Source organism: Entelurus aequoreus, linkage group LG09, assembly GCF_033978785.1.
Source record: "Entelurus aequoreus isolate RoL-2023_Sb linkage group LG09, RoL_Eaeq_v1.1, whole genome shotgun sequence".
Lineage (NCBI taxonomy): Eukaryota > Metazoa > Chordata > Actinopteri > Syngnathiformes > Syngnathidae > Entelurus > Entelurus aequoreus.
In genome coordinates, this window is record NC_084739.1 from 21,770,136 (window position 1) to 21,789,873 (window position 19,738).

Genomic DNA, 19,738 nt, shown 5'->3' on the forward strand with positions numbered 1-19,738 from the left:
CCTCCCACCTCCAAAGACATGCACCTGGGGATAGGTTGATTGGCAACACTAAATTGGCCCTAGTGTGTGAATGTGAGTGTGAATGTTGTCTGTCTATCTGTGTTGGCCCTGCGATGAGGTGGCGACTTGTCCAGGGTGTACCCCGCCTTCCGCCTGATTGTAGCTGATACAGGCTCCAGCGCCCCCCGCGACCCCGAAGGGAATAAGTGGTAGAAAATGGATGGATGGATGGATGGATGGAATATTAATATTAATCCATATATAATGCGCACCGGATTATAAGGCGCACTGTCAGCTTTTGGGATAATGTGTGGTTTTTAAGTGCGCCTTATAGTGCGGAAAATACGGTATGCAGCAAAAGAAGGGATTTATGAGCAATAAATGTACGTGCAATTATGCAGTGCTAAAATAAATACATTCTAACTAAATTGAAGTGTATTTCTGGTTATGTAACCCCCTCCGGGGAAGGAGGGCAACACGGAAGTGCGGCAGAATCGAGAGAGACGTCGGAGACGCTTTGCTGAACAAAAAGTTGCTTTATTACAAGCGAGCGTCATTAAACAGGACTAGGACAAAAATTAAGGACTCCTAAATTGGAAAAGCCAAACCACCGGTCTTTTATTCCTTATTTTTCTGTCTGGGTGTGTGCTAAGTCAGGACAGCACAACCTGACCATTTAGGGCAGACCTGGGCATTCTGCGGCCCGCGGGCCGCATCCGGCCCTTTGAGCGTCCCTGTCCGGCCCGCGTGAGGCCAATTATAAATTACAAAATAAATTTTAAAAAGTATCTATGTCGAGTGTGCAATACAACGGTGCTGCTTTTGTTTTGAAAATCGTTATTTGTATTACTTCCGTGTGGACGTATGCGTGATTGTGAGTGAATGTGAACAACTGCAATTACAAAATAAAGTTGAAAAAACATCTATGTCCTGCGCGCAATACAACTGTGCTGCTTTTATTTTGAAAAGTATTATTTATGGGCGTGTGTCCGTGTGTAACCTGCGAGTGAAGGTGCACATGCAGCGACAAGTGATGCACGGTTTACACCCGAGACGCCAAAAAGAGAAAAGTTGATGAGGAATGCCGTGTTTTCAACAACACATGAACTGCAAAGCAACGTCCCCTCACCTAAGGTGCGTGCCTGCGCAATTGCGCACTGCTCAAGCGTCTGCTGCGCGCAGCAAGTATATGCCGCGCACCAAATCAAATCCCATCTGAATTCTAAACAAAATAAACATATTTATTCTATGGAATTTTGCAATGCAACTTTGAGTGACAGTGACAACAAGCGGCCCTAACGGTGTTCGTCAACACCGTTCAATTGAACACCGTTCAATTATTGTAACGTCTATCGAGATGCTTCGAGGACAGGAATTATATCGATCACTTTATTGAACAAAACTGTTTATATTCGGACATAACCACACCAAAAACATGAGTAAAACAATTCTATCTCGAAAAACTAGTCATTTTCTGCCGTACAAACCAGGCCAAAACCAACTTGTCATCTGTCACCAACACGCATAGCACTAAACCACTGGTGCGTTTAAGGCCACACAAAAAGTCGGACAACTCAAACACCACACAAAGTTACACTATGACTCCTCAGTCATACGTGTGCTTATTTTACTGTCATTTATTATTAATGTTAACTTATATATATTAGTAATGGAATGCTGTTACACACACTATGTTGAAGTATTACTATTATTATTATTATTATTGTTATTATTTATCTTACGGTATATATCAAAAATAATATTGAGCAAAATTTAATTGAAATATTGTCGATGTGGCCCTCCAGCAGTGCTCGGGTAGCTCATGCGGCCCCCGGTAAAAATTAATTGCCCACCCCTGATTTAGGGAGATGTTCATGTGAAAGTGTCTGAAAAACAACTCATTTAAGTCATAACTCAAATGTTGGCTTTGAGCTAGACAGGTAGTCTCCTCTCAAGGATAGGGCTATAACTTTTGCTTTCCAAAGTCCCAATTAGAGCTTCTTTTTACTACGAGAAGTGATCCAACCCTGTCTCTCTGAGGTCTGTATCAACCATTGGTCCCTTCAAAATTTCTCTTTTTGTTTGCCTTAAAACTGAATGCCACTGAATGTAGTATGTCCTTGGTTGGAATCTAATTTAATAATATATTTATTTTACTGCATTACATGTTATTCTATTGTAAATATTGTAAATTCTGAGAGAGTTGTGTGAGCTGAGAGGTATCTGAGCAAAACTATCTTTACTGATTGTCTGTAATTGTTTGTTGTGTAACTTGTCCTGAGTTGTACTGTATTGTGTTCATTTTAAATGTCTTTGGTCCCCCTTGAAAACGAGATGCTGCATCTCAAGGGGTTTTCCATTAATACATTCAAATTGAAATGCAATCCACCTGCAAATATCAAACTAAGGGACCTCATCTTATTACGTGCTCAAACTGAAGTACCACTATTTAATTAAACTCGGTGGTTTGCCTTCTCCAAGCTGGATATAAATCTTCACCATAAGCAAAACATGATATGAGTTAATTCATTCACTTCAAAATCAATAATAATCAATGCAATTTAAGTGGAAGTAAAAATACAGCTTAATCACTTTAGTCATAATTTTTGCACAAGAAATAATTCTCAGACTTTAGCTCCAGACTTCTTCTGTTTGTTGCAGACCACAACTTCTTCTTCTTCTTCTTCGTTTGGATAAATATGTTGATTAGAGGTGTAACCACTATACAGCTGGGCAAGTGTTTAACAGCCAACTGACTAAGCTCTCGTCCTTAGCTGCCAGACCACGATTCCCGTTAGGATGGCGGCATATGGGACAGGATGTTATGATGTGGTCTGCAGTCTGCTCCTCTGCACCACACTCACATGCTGCAGATGTAGCCATTAGGGCTGCGAATCTTTGGGTGTCCCACGATTCGATTCAGTATCGATTCTTGGGGTCACGATTAGATTATAAATCGATTTTTTTTTTTTCGATTCAACGCGATTCTCGATTCAAAAACTATATTTTTCCGATTCAAAACGATTCTCTATTCATTCAATACATAGGATTTCAGCTGGATCTACCCCAGTCTGCTGACATGCAAGCAGAGTAGTAGATTTTTGTAAAAAGCTTTTACAATTGTAAAGGACAATGTTTTATCAACTGATTGCAATAATGTAAATTTGTTTCAACTATTAAATGAACCAAAAATATGACTTATTTTACCTTTGTGAAAATATTGGACACAGTGTGTTGTCAAGCTTATGAGATGCGATGCAAGTGTAAGCCACTGTGACACTATTGTTCATTTTTGTTTTTTTATTTTATTTTTATAAATGTCTAATGATAATGTCAATGAGGGATCTTTAATCACTGCTATGTTAAAATTTTAACTAATATTGATACTGTTGTTGATAATATTCATTTTTGTTTCACTACTTTTGGAATTGTTCTGTGTCGTGTTTGTGTCTCCTCTCAATTGCTCTGTTTATTGCTGTTCTGAGTGTTGCTGGGCCGGGTTTGGTTTTGGAATTGGATTTGATTGTTATGGCATTGCTGTGTATTGTTTTGTTGGATTGATTAATTTAAAATAGATAAATAAATTTAAAAAAATAAAAAATTAAATTTTATTTTTCTTAAATCGATTTTTGAAAAATGAGAATCAATACTGAATTGTACAACGTCAGAATCGCAATTTGAATTCGAATCGATTTTTTCCCATACCCCTAGTAGCCATACCCCATTTGCACATAGTTGAGCGGAAAAGACCGACGCCAGAACTAAGGCGATTACGCATGACCCAAGCAGGCCTGCGAAAGCATATTCCCGGTGGTGTAGTACTGGCCTCAGGGATGTAGTCATGGAGTCTGGAAGAGTTTTCCCGCCATTCCATGTTCCATTTGTAGTCCGTCCAGTTTGCTACACTGCCGTTTGACTGGTTAAAGTCATTTAGCAATTCCAATGCAGCAGGTACAAATGGGTGTCTCGATTTAAGCTGCCGGTGTCCTCTAAAAGGAGGAGACAGAAGCCGGTCATGAAGAAGGTGCCCAGGCTCCAGTGCTCGGCATGCAAGAGACAGTGTGGCTCTCTTGCGGCGAAGCTCAGATGGTTGAATACCTGCTAAGATGGAAAGATTGTCCGTTGGTGTGGGACGCACAGACCCCAACTGAGAAACAAAGGTCCTCGGCCCTATCGATAAGACACACTGTGTTAGTGGGTGGTCATGGTAGAAGTTAGAGATAATAATAATAATAATAATAACAGGGATTTATATAGCGCTTTTCTAAGTACCCAAAGTCGCTTTACATGAGATATCCGATAATATCGAACTGCCGATATTATCGGCCGATAAATGTGTACACGGACGTAGGGAGAAGTACAGAGCGCCAATAAACCTTAAGGGCACTGCCTCTGGGTGCCGGCCCAGTCACATAATATCTACGGCTTTTCACAATGCAAGGCATACGTGGTCAACAGCCATACAGGTCACACTGAGGGTGAAATATAAACAACTTTAACACTGTTACAAATATGCGCCACACTGTGAACCCACACCAAACAAGAATGACAAACACATTTCGGGAGACCATCCGCACCGTAACACAACATAAACACAACAGAACAAACACCCAGAACCCCTTGCAGCACTAACTCTTCCGGGACGCTACAATATACACCCCCCTCAACCCCGCCCACCTCAACCTCCTCATGCTCTCTCAGAGAGAGCATGTCCCAAATTCCAAGCTGCTGTTTTGAGGCATGTTAAAAAAAAGAATGCACTTTGTGCCTTCAATAATAAATATGGCAGTGCCATGTTGGCATTTTTTTCCATAACTTGAGTTGATTTATTTTGGAAAACCTTGTTACATTGTTTAATGCATCCAGCGGGGCATCACAACACAATTAGGCATGATAATGTGTTAATTCCACGACTGTATATATCGGTATCGGTTGATATCGGAATCGGTAATTAAGAGTTGGACAATATCGGAATATCGGATATCGGCAAAAAAGCCATTATCGGACATCTCTGGTATAAGTTGTTATTTTGTGCATACAGAAACATTGCAGGAAAGAGTCAGAGCTAAGGAAACATCAATAACCCAATAGGAAGTGAGTGTTTGCACAAGGGAAGCAAATTCCAAGGTCGCAGGGTGAACAATTCTAGAATTGTTCCTTTTAGTGTTTTGAATGCAATCAATAGTTAAACGCCACACAACCCTGTGCTGCCTGTTCTGTGAATTGTTAATTAACTACAAGATATTGGGACATGTCTGCTGTTTTGTGCAATTTTGTTTACAAAGCACATGCAGCAGCCGCTGACGACAGCGAAGCCCTGTGCAGCGTTCAGACAAAGGCTCAGGTGGCCTGAGAACACGTCCCCAGAGGCAGACGTGATCTCTGCTCAGGCAGAAAGACTGTGAGTGTCATATGAGTCTTTCAGTCAAGAAAAGGTCAGCTCTCCTATGAGCTACATAACATTGGAGCAAATCAACTCGCCTCGCTAATGTCAGAAAGTTTAGCCTCCAGGACATTAAACTTGCTTGTCAAACAGTAGAAAAGCAGAGGAAATGAAAAGCAAAGAATTGCGCTGACGAGAGCATCGGACGTCCATGTTTGGACGAGAAACCAGGCCGCCTTGGAAAGGTCAAGATCTGGTAGATAAATAAAAAGGGGTCATGCCTAATTTGTGCCTGATGTTTGTTGATAGACATCAGAGGAACTCAAATCTATTTACCCTGCAAGTGAATCTGATACTTTTATCCTCAAATAGTGGCCTGCGCTCTAATGCAGGCTGTGTCTCAATTAGCAGTGTTGTGCAAACCGTCTATCTTAAGTGACAGTGGGGAAACGAGCAGATAACACTTAAGCCTTTACGCTGCAGCAGAGTGTCTCGCTCCACCTTGACACAAGCCCTTGTTTAAATTAATCCCTCTTCTCAAATAAATGCCAAATACCGTCTGTAGTCGAATACATGTGGTAAGCGATTATTTGCATTGTAGCTTGCTCAAAAATCAACCCAAATACCTGTGATGACGCCATGTACATGTTTTTGTGCTCCGCACACATTTTGACCCACTGCTACGCTTGTACGCATTTCTCCTCTCTGTTGGTTTCAATTTTAAGTACAGTCTTTGACACCTGTGTTGAGGCATCAGCTTATGCAACAATGGCTTGCTGCTCCCCCTGCAAACCCTCTTTTGCATGTACTGTACATGCAAAATATCTTGTTTTTTTTCCTAACCCTCTTCCATTTCCATTGATGCATTTGCAAACAGCTAAAATTATGTACAAAGCAAACTATGACCTGTTACCCCAGAATGTACGACAATTCTTCAACAAAAAAAGGAGAAATGTAACCTTAGAGAAACATCTGTACGCACTAGTGTTGTCCCGATACCAAAATTTTAGTACCGGTACCAAAATGTAATTCGATACTTTTCGGTACTTTTCTAAATAAGGGGGACCACAAAAAATGGCATTATTGGCTTTATTTTAACAAAAAATCTTACGGTACATTAAACATATGTTTCTTATTTCAAGTTTGTCCTTAAATAAAATAGTGAACATACAAGACAACTTGTCTTTTAGTAGTAAGTAAACAAACAAGGGCTCCTAATTTGTCTGCTGACATATGCAATAACATATTGTGTCATTTATCATTCTATTATTTATTTAACATTATGAGGGACAAACTGTAAAAATGGATCATTAATCTACTTGTTCATTTACTGTTAATATCTGCTTACTTTCTCTTTTAACATGTTCTGTCTACACTTCGGTTAAAATGTAATAATCGCTTATTCTTCTGTTGTTTGGATGCTTTACATTAGTATTGGATGATACCACAAATTTAGGTATCGATCCGATACCAAGTAGTTACAGAATCATGCATTGGTCATATTCAAAGTCCTCATGTGTCCAGGGACATATTTCCTGAGTTAAAAACATAAAATATACATTTTTTTTAAAGGAAAAAAGATTTGTGACGATAAAAAATATTGATGTAATCATAGTAGTATCGACTAGATACACTATTGTACTTGGTATCATTACAGTGGATGTCAGGTGTAGATCCACCAATGGCATTTTTTTACATTCAGGGTGCTAGCTTGCTGTTAGCGGTTAGCTATCATATCCTCCTACGGTGTGTAGTGAAGCATGTTTAGCTATTCCTCGTCCTGCAGGGATGATACTTGTAAGAAACTTACTTTATTTGTCGCCATGGAGGCGAGGATTAGTTATTTAGAAGTAGCTAAAACACTGCCGACAGCGGCTGGACTTTAGCCACTAGCTAGCTAGCCATGTCTTAAAGCACCTCTTCCTGAGGGCGTTTCAGTGTTATAACTTCACCTTTATCGTTAGTTTTTAAGCCAAAATGCGTCCGTTCTCCCTTTTCTGTCTACACACTGTGTCTGCTTGTAATGTCATGTCTGTGATCATGTTTTTGTTTGGCCATGTGCTTTTTGGGTTTTGTACACTTAGTTCCTGCTTTTTCACTCCCTTGTTTTGTCACCATAGCAACCATTAGTGTCACCTGTTTCTCATTTTGAGTCACGCACCTGTTTTCACTAATCATGTCACCAGTATTTAAACTTGTAGTTGCCAGGCAGTCAACTCTGCTACCTTTCATTCCAAGCCATTGTTCCATGCACGTTTTTCATGCCACAGTAAGTGTTGTATATTTCATGTTCATAGTTAATTGCCTTTGTGCTAGTCTTTTGTTTTCCCGGAATGCAAAGGGAAGTTGGAGCGGGCAAGGCGTGAAGGTAAGGACATATTTATTTAAACACTAACAAAAGGAACAAACGAAAAGCGCGTACAAGGACGGAAGTACAAACTTGGCTACTGAAAATAAAAGACTAGCACAAAGGCAATTAACTATGAACATGAAATATACAACACTTATTGTGGCATGAAAAATGTGCATGGAACAATGGCTTGGAATGAAAGGTAGCAGAGTTAATGTCGCCAGACTGACTGCCTGGCAACTACAAGTTTAAATACTGGTGACATGATTAGTGAAAACAGGTGCGTGACTCAAAATATGAAACAGGTGAAACTAATGGTTGCTATGGTGACAAAACAAGGGACCAGGAGGCGTGTGGGTCGGATCACAGCTGACTCTTCTCACCCTGGACACACGCTATTCTCCCCTCTCCCCTCAGGCAGGAGACTACGCTCCATCCAGACCCACACCTCCCGCCACCTGAACAGTTTTTTCCCCTCGGCCATCAGGCAAATGAACAATAACTCCTAACAGCAGCTCCTTGAATTCCTTGAATTCCTTCTAAGTCTATCTGATAGCTCAGTTACAGCTCTTTTTATTACCAAATATGTGTTGTATGTTTTTATGTCGCACGTTTGCACCAAGAAAAATTCCTAGTTTGTGAACCCGTTCTCAAACAATGGCAATAAAACTATTCTGATTCTGATTCTGATTCTGAGTGAAAAAGCAGGAACTAAGTGTACAAAACCCAAACAGCACATGGGCAAACAAAAACATGTTTACAGACATGACATGTAAAAACTCCAAACATGCTCCTCTGCTCGTAAACCAGCAATGACACGACATGACGACGACAGGGGGGGTGGACCGGTACTTTTCAGAGGCGGTATAGTACCGAATATGATTCATTAGTATCGCAGTACTATACTAATACCGGTATACCGTACAACCCTAGGCAGTACATAAGTGATATCTGTACTACTCACCCGAAGCTGGATAGAGGTCATTTCTCAAAGCCTTATCTCGTGACCCTGCTCAACAGGTGGATTACCCCCTATTTTCACATTACATTTGCCAAAAAGCAACACATTCTGTCGTCTCCATTTTACGTCTCTGAAGTTACCGTGGCACGCACGAGCAGTCAGACGTGGAAACGGGTTGACATTCAGGATAGGGATTATGGAGTCATCCGAAAAAGCAGCACCTCCACTTTGTTGCTGTCGTTGTTGACTTTGCTGTCAGATTGGAGCATGTGTTGCAGGACCGGGCTCTACGCTTAACAACGCTCTGCAGAGCTGAAGCCACTCATGTGGATTAAGTCAGAAGTCTCAAAAATGCTGTCAGTCTATTGTAGCCTCGACATGTCACAGCTTTACTGCCACAATTATTCAATCCGTATTTAATGTAGACTATTACTTTTTATGCTTTGCTGTTTTTTTCAAAAGCTACATGTCCATTTTTCATTTTCTCAATAGTTGGTTTTCCCTCTATTCCACTCCTCCTTTATCCTACCTCATCCGTCCTTTCCTTCCCTCTCATCCCTTATTTCCCACTCTTACATGTAACTCCTTCCTTCTAATCCACTGCTCTGACCTAAAGGAGGGTTTCACACTGCAATGCTCAAATAATAATCAAGCAACAAGGATGTTGTCAAATTTATAGGACACTGAGGGTTGCATAGCAACAGAGATTGCCACGGTGATCCAAGAAGCGCTGGAAGTGGGGTGAGGGAGAAACGATGGGTGAGACAAGAGTGGAAAGATGACAAGAAGATCAGAGAGAAAGGAATGTGGAATCATGTTATACTCATAATGAGAACTTAAATCAAATGTTATTTAGTTGACTTAATTGAAAGAAACATTGGCTTACATTGGGTTCCATTATTGGGCTGTTAAAATTAAACATACAATCATGTTGCCATATTTAGTTATTAGAAGCGTTAATGTATACACGATCAGAACTGTCGCCATTTAACCACCCAACTGAAGAGAACTCCCGTGTGTTCTTTTTTTTCTCCCATCTTTTTTGAAATGTGTGAGCCCAGAGACAGTGTTGGACTTTTTTTTTTTCCACCTGTGACACCTCTGTGAACTCTGGTGTCAAGTCTACCCTATTCAAGCAAAAAATATCACTTGCAAGCTGCGGGATTCACAGAACAATGGACAGGACAATCAGACTAGTGGTTTCCAGTCTGGTATGTAACATAAAAAGTACTCTCTGACTCAAATTAATTTCAATGAGTGAGAGTAGCATCCACAACCAACATACATCTTTATTTAGTGAAGTAAGAATTGAATCCCCATATACAACAAAATCAAATAGTGGGTCAAAAGAAACCATAGATTTTGTCCATGCCTCTGAGGAACACCATAACCACAGGAACCGAGATATCATTTTAACACACCAAAACGTTACCGACTGCTTGGCACTCAGCATCAAGGGTTGAGATTGGGGGTTAAATCACCAAACATGATTCCTGGGAGCGGCCACCGCTGCTGCTCACTGCTCCCCTCACCTCCCAGGGGGTGAACAAGGGGATGGGTCAAATGCAGAGGACAAATTTCACCACACCTAGTGTGTGTGTGACAGTCATTGGTACTTTAACTTTAACTTAACAAAAGTGACGGAGACAACCGTTATCCATTTGACCATCTGGTCAAGTGGAAGTTGTTGGCATGTACTGTAGCAACACGCTTCCTAAACCCACATAGATAAACAAGCTGAAGACCAAGACATCTCCTGTTTTAAAGTGTCTCAGCATTGGGCAAACAATTAAATTAACGGGGTGTCCAAAATGGGCCGCTAAGTCTTTTAGTTTGGCCCGCTAAAGGGTGGCTTTTCAAATTTAATACATACTCATACTGAATTATTTCAAACTTACACAATCAATGTTGGCACCTTACTACTTTGCTTAGTCCTACTTGGAATTTTGACCTAGTTAGCTACCTTGTTGCTATCTATTGAATGTGTTGATCTCAACTCCCTGATGTTTGGTAGTATGAGGCTAAATTCCTCACTTGTGGTGCTGAAGTACGCTTCAAATTGCCATGGTTGGCCCACAGCCCATTAAAGTTAAAAGTTAAAGTACCACTGATAGTCACACACACACTAGGTGTGGTGAAATTACCCTCTGCATTTGACCCATCCCCTTGTTGCCGCGCTCTGGAATCATTTGGTGATTTAACCTCCAATTCCAACCCTTGATGCTGAGTGCCAAGCAGGGAGGTAATGGGTCCCATTTTTATAGTCTTTGGTATGACTCGGCCACGGTTTGAACTCACGACCTACGGATCTCAGGGCGGACACTCTAACCACAAGGCCACTGAACCACTTAGCACATTTTCACTTTGGTTTTTGGAGGTAAAAAGTTACCCAAATCTAGCGCATGTAAACACTCACTTCACATTGCAATGCGCAAAGTGGAGGGCACAAACTCTCATTAATGCAGCTGTTTTAGTGCATGTAAAAGTTGTGTGTAGGTCTGTCGTACCTCAACTTGTGAGTATTTCAGATATTAACTCATACTTGCCAACCTTGAGACCTCCGAATTCGGGAGATGGGGGGGGGTTGAGGTGTGTGTGGGGGGGGCTGAGGGGGAGGGGCTGGGCGGAGGCGCTGGAGGGGGGGGGGGGGTTGGAGGTAGCGGGGGTGTATATTGTAGCCCAGAAGAGTTCGGGCTGCAAGGGATTCCGGGTATTTGTTCTGTTGTGTTTATGTTATGTTTATGTTACGGTGCGAATGTTCTCCCAAAATGTGTTTGTCATTCTTGTTTGGTGTGGGTTCACAGTGTACCGCATATTTGTAACAGTGTTAAAGTTGTTTATACGGCCACCCTCAGTGTGACCTGTATGGCTGTTGATCAAGTATGCCTTGCAGTCACTTACGTGTGTCTGCAGAAGCCGCTTACAACATGTGACTGGGTCGGCACGCTGTTTGTATGGAGAAAAAGCGGACGCGGTGACAGGTTGTAGAGGACGCTTGAGGCAGTGCCATCACGGCACGCCCTCAATATTGTTGTCCGGGTGAAAATCGGGAGAAATTCGGGAGAATGGTTGCCCCGGGAGATTTTCAGGAGGGGCACTGAAATTCAGGAGTCTCCCGGAAAATCGTGAGGGTTTGAGTTTGAGTTTGAGTTTGAGTTTATTTCGAACATGCAAGCATACAACATGATACATCACAATTTCCAGTTTCTCTTTTCAACGTGTTCGAAAAGGAGTAGGAAGAAGCAGAGCTTATTTAATCCTACCCCTTTTCTTTACATAACAGTTGCTGAAACTTTTTTTATTCACTTCCTGTTCTCAATTTTTTCACAATAAACTCCATATGTAATCACAATAAAAAAAAAATAATAATAATAGTAAGAATTTAATAATAATAATTGGTGAAGAAAGTCATATTTCATATGATGAGATAAGTAAGATTACTTTAAGAATGAATGAATGAATGGATGAAATAAATTGAAAATGTTTGTCATGGTTCTTCTTCTTTGTACTTTGTAAACACTTTAAGTTTGAAGAGTTTCTTGAAGTGGATCATATTAGTACATTGTTTGATTGCTTTGCTTAATCCATTCCATAATTTAATTCCACATACTGATATACTGAAGGTCTTAAGTGTTGTACGTGCGTACAAATGTTTTAAATTACATTTTTCTCTAAGATTATATTTCTCCTCTTTTGTTGAGAAGAATTGTTGTATATTCTTGGGTAGCAGGTTATAGTTTGCTTTGTGCATAATTTTAGCTGTTTGCAAATTCACTATGTCGTGGAATTTCAGTATCTTTGATTCAATAAATAAAGGATTTGTATGTTCTCTATATCCAACATTATGTATTATTCTAACTGATCTTTTTTGTAACACCGTTAATGAATGGAGTGTACTTTTGTAATTATTTCCCCATATTTCTACACAGTAACTCAGATATGGTAACACTAGTGAGCAGTATAGACTATGAAGTGATTTTTTGTCTAGAACATGTTTTGCTTTATTCATTATTGACGTGTTTCTTGCTACTTTATGTTGTATATTTTTTACGTGAGATTTCCAGTTCAATTTATCATCAATCATTATACCTAGAAATTTGGTTTCATTTACTCTTTCAATTTCTATTCTGTCTATTTGTATTTGTGTTTGACTTTCTCTTCTACTATTACCAAATAGCATTATTTTAGTTTTACTAAGATTCAACGATAGTCTGTTTTTGTCAAACCATCTTTTTAATTTGTTAATTTCTTCTGTTATTATTTGTATTATCTCCTGTGTGTTCTCTCCTGAACAAAACGCTGTTGTATCATCCGCAAATAATACTAACTTTAAATCTTTTGTAACTTTACAAATGTCATTTATATAGAGATTGAATAATTTAGGTCCTAATATTGATCCCTGAGGTACACCACAGGATATATTTAGCGTTGTAGACGTGTGTTCGCCTAGCTTCACGTATTGTTTCCTGTTCGTTAGATAACTTCTTATCCAGTTTAAGACTAACCCTCTGATGCCATATCGTTCTAGTTTTTTGATTAAAATATTGTGATTAATTGTGTCAAATGCTTTAGTTAGATCCATAAAAACTGCTGCTGCACATTTTTTACTGTCTATTGCATTGGTAATTTCTTCTGTAATTTCAATTAAAGCCATTGAAGTTGAGACATTAGCTCTGTATCCATATTGGTTCTCTTCGAGTATTCTATTTTTATTTATGAAACTCTCTAATCTGTTATTAAACAGTTTTCCAATGATTTTAGAAAATTGTGGAAGTAAAGAAACAGGTCTATAATTTGTAAATTGATGTTTATCTCCAGTCTTATAAATTGGTGCAACTTTAGCTATTTTCATTTTGTTTGGAAATGTACCTGTTTGAAATGATAGGTTACTAATATACATTAATGGTCCTGAGATCTCTTCTATAACCTTTTTTATCGTATCCATATCAATTCCATTACAATCAGTTGAAGTCTTAGATTTACATTTTTCACGATTATAACTATTTCCTCCTATGTCACATTACTGAGGAACATGGAGTTGGGATTTCGCTCTATGGTATCATTATAGTCCTCAATTGGAACTGGGTCTGGAATCCTTTCTTCCAATTTTGGTCCAATATTTACAAAATAATTATTGAAGCTTTCAACTACTTCCTTTATGTTGTCATTGTTTTTATTTCCGTCTAAAAAGTATTGAGGGTAGTCCCTCTTTGTGCCATTTTTAATAATGCTATTGAGGATGCCCCATGTTGCTCTCATATTATTTTTGTTCCTGTCCAATAATTCACTGTAATATTCTTTTCTACATGATCGTAGTATTTCTGTTAACTTGTTTTTATACTTTTTGTACTTAATTTCTGCCTCTATAGTTCTTTGTGCTATAAATTCTCTATATAGTGTATTCTTCTTCTTACACGCATTTTTTAATCCTTTTGTCATCCATGGTTGGTTATTCTTTCTCTGTTTATTACCAAGTTGTATCCATGGACAATGTTTGTCATAAAGTATTATGAACTTGTTTAAGAAATGTTCATATGCTTCATCAACCTCTTTTTCATTGTACACATTGTCCCAATCTTGCTTTTGTAGCTCAATTTTGAAAGCAGTCATCCTCTTCTCTGTGCACAGTCTTCGAAATGTCCTTTTGTCTTCCCTTTTCTTCTTGTAGTGTCCATCATATATTGTAAAAACTGGCAGATGATCACTAACGTCGGTAATAAGTAGACCACTTGTAGTGTTATTGTCAAACTCATTGGTAAAAATATTATCAATAAGCGTGGCACAGTGTGCTGTGATTCTACTTGGCTTTGTGATTTTTGGATATAAACTGATGCTGTACATTGTATCAATGAAGTCATCAATAGACTTTTGCTTGTTAGGGTTCAATAAGTCAATATTAAAGTCACCACATAAGAACATTATTCTTTCACCATTATCCATGTAAGTAGCCTTGATCCATTCTTCAAATGTTTCTATACTTGACTTAGGTGATCTATATATACAACTGATGAAAATGTTTTTGCTTTTTTCCTGACATATTTCAATGGTTATGCATTCTAAGATATTATCTATAGCAAATTACATGTTTTTTACCACTTTGTAGTTCAGGTTCTTCATCACGTACACATCTACTCCTCCTCCATTTTTGTTGGTTCTGTTGATGTAGTTTAGTTCATATCCCTCCAGATCAAAATCTATTCCTTTTTTATCATCAATCCATGTTTCTGTAACAGCAATCACTTTGAAGGGTTCGTTGATGTGTTCCAAAAAGTTCTTAATGTTGTTGTAGTTTGCATACAAGCTTCTGCTATTAAAATGAATAATTGACAATTTGTTATCGCAAGTAATGTTGCTATTATATTGATCATCTGTATAATAAAAACAATTATTACTGATGTGGGAGAAAAAATTTGTATCTGGATCTATATCATTTTCCAAATCCTGGTTTTTGTAATCTTTGTTGCAGAAATTTTTTAGTTCCATATTTTCTTGTTCAACAATCTTTGATGTTGTTTCAATAATCTCAATAAGTGTTGGTGAATGCAATCCTGAATGTAGGTCCTCTTGTTTAGTCGTCCCTTGGAACATAGTAGTGTCGATGTTGAATTTGGGTGTTTGTTTTCTGTCAGAGTCCATTATCATCGTTGTTTTGGTAGCTGTGTAAACTTTAAAAATTAAAAATTGTCCAGGTCCTTGATGTCATGGACAACAATTACTCTTGCTTCTGGACCTCCATTCAGCTTGATGTAGATTTTACAGTTGGCGCTCCAAGTTCCCTGGATTTTTCCCTGCCTTCTCAAGTCGCGTGCTTTCTTGGCGATTCCAGCATTACGTTTTGTGAGATGCTCATTCATGTACACATTTGTTCCCTTCAGCTTCTTTCCCTGTCTCAGCAATGCCATTTTAGATTTTCTGTTTACGAGTTTCACGAGCACGACTGGAGTGGCGTTGTTGTTTCTTCCGTTCAGTGGGATGCATGTTTCGATGGTATTAATGTCAATTTCAATTTCCTTTGATTGCAGAAAGTTGACCACTTGCTGTTCTGCTGAGATCATATCCATTTCATCTGGTTCACCTTCATTATTCACAGCTTTCGCATAGGATCTTGGTTTAATTCGGTGCCCAGTCACGATGATATCATTCATTCGTTTGTCCTGATCCATTTCATCTATGATATTCCTCAGCATGTTGTTGTCTTCTTGAAGGATCTTCATTTGTTTGCTCATTTCAGTGGCTTCATTATTTCTTCTGTTGTTCTGAGATTGCAGATTTTCTATATTTTCCTGCAGACTTTTCACATCTTGTTGGTGTTCTGTTGTTACTTTTCTCAGATATTCTTTCAATTCTTTCATTTCTTCTTTCATTTCTTTCAATTCTTTCATTTCTTCTTTCATTTCTTTAATTTCTTCTTTCATTTCTTTCATTTCTTTCATTTCTTCTTTCATTTCTTTCAATTCTTTCATTTCTTCTTTCATTTCTTTCATTTCTTCTTTCATTTCTTCAAGTATTTGTATTATCACTTCTTGATTCCCATCATGTCTTGTGTCCAACCTCAAATCTTGTTCCCAGTTGTGTTCTGTAACAGCTGACCCCGAAGGTTTCGGGATTTCAATCTTTCCTTTACCTTTTCGCATTGCGGCAGTCACTGACGTCACTGCCTCTTGCTTGTGTCTTAACGGCAGTTGCTTCTTTAGCGACTTGCGGCACTTTAACTTGTTTTTTCCTACAATTTCGTATCTTGCGCCGTTCAGAGATCAATTTGAGGTTTCAGCCTGTCAACTTATATCACTCTGCGACGTCGGGATCACTTTAAAACAGCTGTAAACTCTCCGTAGCTTTTGGTTGCTAGGCAACCGCTTTGAACTGCGGCAAGGCGCCTTTGGCTTGAGTCTAACGGCTCTCTCAACTCGCCTTCTTTCAGCGTACCAGTGCCTCTCAACTGACCGAAATCAGATTGAAGATGCCAGAGTACTCTCCTGTGGCTGTGATCGCAAATCAGTGGTCAAAATCTTCAGATTTAACAAAAAACTCCGGTAGCAAGAGCGGAGCCTTTCTCTTTTGCGTCCTTTCTCATTGACAGGAAGTGACGAATCAAGGGTTGGCAAGTATGTATTAACTCCGTCTGGACTTGTTGCGCTTTAAGTTTGCTGGCATGATTTGAGTAATTTTCATTGCCGGTCGAAATAGTATTTGTCCTAACCGTCAGCCAGAGAGCGACACAATCCTGCCCTTCAACCACCAGAACTGAGAAGGTTTGTATACGAACAAATCAGAGAAACAAACTGCCTCGCACGGGCCGTGGCTTCATTGGGCATGCAGCCTCGGGAGTCCAAACATTGGACACTATCCATGGAGGAGTGCGGCTGGCTGATGTTGCTCTTGTTTGTCGTGTTTCAGTGTGTTCCGTCTCCTTGCTCGGCAGGTTGGGCGGTCGGAATTGCTCTTGATACACGGGCACAGATCAAGAGCAGGTCCAACCTACTCAGTGGCCTAGTGGTTAGAGTGTCGGTAGGTTGTGAGTTCAAACCCCGGCCGAGTCATATCAAAGACTATAAAAATGGGACCCATTACCTCCCTGCTTAGCAGTCAGCATCAAGGGTTGGAATTGGGGGTTAAATCACCAAAAATTATTCCCGGGTGAACAAGGGGATGGGTCAAATGCAGAGGACAAATTTCACCACACCTAGTGTGTGTGACAATCCTTGGCACTTTAACTTTACTTTAACTTTAACACTCACTACATTTCCATGCATTAGTCTGTTTTCCCAAATAGTTCGTTTTTTGGTATTTTCACACCAACGTGAGAAGTCCAAGTGTCCATGCACCCTCTCTAACGCGACTATTGGTCATACACTGGGGGGTCGCTGTTTCCTTTTAGTGCGGTTAAATGAATTCCTTATCCGATTGACCTATGACATCACCCTAGCCATTTGTGCATCCTTACAACTTGTTTTAACTGATGTCCGCTGTAATATTGGCACATATTACAAATATTACGTCTCAAATTACAATGCTGATGTTAAATAGCAGACAGCATCAAGAAATTATCTTTGATTGCGCTACGAACATGACGCTACTACCAAGAATGTATCGGGGCGGATACAATGAAAGAAGAGTTTTTTCGAAGGAATTTTTGGACGAAAATCGTGGAAACAAAACTTTTGAATGTCTTAAAGTTCATCCAAAAGGCTCTGTGGAGTGATGGAAGGAGTTTTAAATCCGAAGGAAAAGACCATTCGTGCCCCGACTGATATCCAGAGGAAGGTTGCTATTGTTCTAATCTGGACTATTCTTGCAAGTTGTGCGGGAAGTTAATCATTTGACTTGCACAAATGCAGCGTGAAGATGTTTGTGTATGCTTTATTATCCACCTTTTATGTACCTGCTTCACTCTATTTCATCTAATTCGTATTTCGTTCCGAAATTCGAATTAAGTCGGCAATTTACATTTCCTTAGCTCCTTTGTTCTTTTAATTTGTGAACCAAATATACATATATCCTCTTCACTACAATTGTTGATATGTTTTTATTGAATGGTATCTGCTTCTGGGTTGTATCCTGCGCGATATTAAGGGTCCTCTCTAGCCACACACCCCCCTCGAGAGATCTGGTTTTTAATCGCATAACCCAGGTGTGTTAGTCCGACTTTTCAAAAACTGAACACGATCGGATGAAGGTGTTTCCATTGGCTCTAGGAGGCTATTTAAAGCCAAATTACCTGTATATGAGAAGTCGGACTAATTTAGTGCATGGACACGTACTGATTGAAATACCTGTTTGTGCAACATAAACAACAATTTCCTCATTTTTATTATTACAAAACGGAAAAGCAACCCCTCGGAGACACTTACAAAAGTTTGCTCCCCAAGGTACAATGCTGAACAAAATTATTACAATATTTCACTACTGTGGTACCTTTTAATGTGCTCATAAATTGAGGTACTGTATTCAAATGTGTATGTATAACATATGTTTTAGATAGAAAATGAATACGACATTCATACCAATGATGAGTGTATGTAAACCGCTTTCTTGGTGTGCAATGGGGATGTTAGTGTTTTTGTTGTATTTTTTCTTTTACCTATTGGACTTAGACTTAAACTTCCTTTATTGTCATTCAAACGAAATGTCCTTGCATTAGCTCGTTGTAGTGCAGGATAAAAGAGCAGCATCGGGTATGTACAGAACAGTGGCGTGCGGTGAGGTTAATGTCTGGTGAGGCACGACTGCATCATCACAGTCAAATTTAAAAACATATGAACCTGCAGTGCAGGTGTACCTAATGTTGTGTCCCTGCGGTCGTTCGCGGCTCCTGCTGCGCGAGCATTGTTGTTTTTGCACTTTTTGGCTTCTTGTTAAGTGACTTTTTTTGGGTGGATTCGGTCCTGCACGTGAAGGGTTTGGGTGCTCCCGTCGGGCAGTGCATTCTGCGGCGGAGGTGCTTGGCACCAGGAGGCGGGGTTATGATACGAGCCTCTCACAGTGTGTCTCCGCAGCAGATTTATGATCGCTCAGCACTAAAAATACGTTACACACATACAGTTGTTGACAAAATACACTGTACATTATATACCTCACCTAACTAAACTATGGAAATGTATAATGTAATTCATATAGCAATACGGTCTCACTGCACAGCAGGCCAGCAGTTAGCCGAGTCGCAATCCATGGTGAGGCACAAGTGCCTCAACTGGCTGCTGATCACCGCACCGTCTCTTCTCAGTATTTGAACGGCAAATGTGAAAATAAAAATAAAAATAATCTAAAACTGGTGAAGTTAAATGGAAAATAACTTTAGTATAATCACTGGATACATATAACAATTTAATTATTATTTTTTTCTTTTTCTTTTTTTTTTCTTTCCATGATGGCAGGTGAGGCCCCGCCTCCCCTGCCTCTAGTGACTGCACGCCACTGGTACAGAAAGAATGTTGCATTTACCAAAATAAGGTGCAGAATTTTGCATCTACAAAATAAGGTGCAGAATGTTGCATGTACAAAATAAGGTGCAGAGTGTTTGCATTTACAAAAGAAGGTGCAGATA

General features: G+C 39.5%; 1 protein-coding gene across 3 annotated transcripts in view; it reads left to right on the top strand.

The window, feature by feature from the left end:
• Positions 1 to 19,738, top strand: part of LOC133657238 (collagen alpha-1(XIX) chain-like) — a 361,915-nt gene that overhangs the window by 186,425 nt on the left and 155,752 nt on the right. The gene's annotated exons all lie outside the window — the stretch shown is intronic.